General features: G+C 45.8%; 1 pseudogene; it reads left to right on the top strand.

Annotated features, from left to right (window-relative positions):
* The window catches only part of LOC116683237 (extracellular calcium-sensing receptor-like), a 10,305-nt pseudogene that overhangs the window by 7,336 nt on the left and 1,101 nt on the right, over window positions 1-1,868 (top strand).

Below are 1,868 nucleotides of genomic sequence, written 5' to 3'. Positions count from 1 at the left end.
GCCACAACCGACTGGTAGAACATCTCCAACATTCTGTTGCACACGTTGAAGGTTCTCAGCTTCCTCAGGATATAGAGTCTGCTCATCCCCTTCTTGTAAACAGCAGTGCTGTTGATCTTCCAGTTCAGCCTGCTGTTGATGTTGACACCCAGTTTCTAAGTTCACTTCATTCAATTTTATTTATAGTATCAATTCTAACAAAGTTATCTCAAGCACACTTTACAGATAGCCGCACACTCCAGATTTAACAAGGACCCACAGTTCTAATGTTTCCTCCAGAGCAAGCACATTGCGCAGTGGGCGAGGAAACCTTCCTTTTAGAGCAGAACTCTCCGATTCACCGGTCTTTGGTAGGGAGGGTCTGACGGGCCGTTTGGGTTAGACTGAAGAGTGGCAATAAAATAGAAAAATTAGTAGTTTTTGTAGAAGTTCTTTGTGTGTTCAGGCATAGCAGGACGCTGTGCGGCATTACAAGGCACAGCAGGACGTGAGCAGGACGTCAGCCGAACGTTGCAGACGTTGCAGGACGTAGCAGGGGCACCGCGCAGTGTAGCGGTTGACATGGCATCAACAGAACGTGTTAGCGGGACCATGGGACAGCTGTCTACCTGTGATTTCGGAGCCTCTCTGATCCGGGCAATGCTTTGACAAGACACTAAGGACTCCGGGGAATGACTCCCCAGAAATATGTTAGTGAACACCATTTCTGGACATGGATCACATAATGAAAGATGAAAGATAGAGAGAGAGGAGCTCAGTGTCAAAAATAAGTCCGCAGCTGTCTAAAACTATTCACAGACAAACCAATCAGAGAACGATAAAGAGAGGTCCACCCGGCCGGCCGAACTCTCCCCACCGGATCGGGCTGTATGCCAAGTCTCCCTTTAGTTCTATTATTTCTTGATTATATGATAGATAAATCTGAAACTATGTGACTAACTACTACTCCCTAACATTATTCGATTCTATGCCCTAACTAGTGTATCAAAATAAGTCCCAAGCTGTCTAAAATAGCTGTCTTATCTGTACTCCTCCACCATGTCCACGTCTCTTCCCAGGATGCAAAGGGGCTGCTGATTTGCCAAGGGGGGGAGGGCAGTAAAACACTGTATTAATCCTTAGCATTTGCATGCAGGAGGTCCAAAGTTTTATTTTCTCTTGTGGGGCAGTTAATATATTGTTTACAGTCTGGGAGGGATTATTCCAGAGAAACATTATTAAAATCCCCAGAGATAACGATGAAGGCATTGGGCTGCATGTCCCGGGTTGCACCCCTTTTCCCTCACATACAGTGCAAACCATTCTTCTTACCGCTTTCCATAACATCCCTGTCCGCCCAAAGGATCAAAAAGCCGGGTACAGCCACACCATAGTCCGGGATGCGCGAGTGCAGCCATGCCTCGGTAAAACACAGTAAGCTGCACTCGCGGAACTCCCTCTGGGTATTGATGAGCGCTGCAAGCTCATCCATCTTATTCCCCAGAGACCGTAAATTCCCCTTAATAATCGCTGGAAAGGGAGGCTTATGTTTTCTTCTTTTTTACTTCTTCATTTTTTTCCTCCTTTGTAACCCCGCCATCTGCTTTGTAGGATTTCAGGTTTGGCCCCTGGCAGCAGCAAAGGTCCACACATGGATTTAGGAGGGGCTAAAGTTTGGCTACAATGACCAATTTACTTTTCACTACACATATTGTTACATGGGTATTGTTTTAAGGCAGACTGGGAAAACATTTGAACCTATCTATTATTCCTCAGAGTTTGAGAACACACCAGAATATGTATGAGTCTGATTCTCTCTATGTGCCAGGTTCCTGTGTCAGTGTGCTCTGAAAGCTGTCCTCCAGGAACTCGTAAAGTTCTGCAGAAAG

Source organism: Etheostoma spectabile, chromosome 3 (assembly GCF_008692095.1).
Source record: "Etheostoma spectabile isolate EspeVRDwgs_2016 chromosome 3, UIUC_Espe_1.0, whole genome shotgun sequence".
NCBI lineage: Eukaryota > Metazoa > Chordata > Actinopteri > Perciformes > Percidae > Etheostoma > Etheostoma spectabile.
This window is presented reverse-complemented; position numbering and strand designations above follow the sequence as displayed.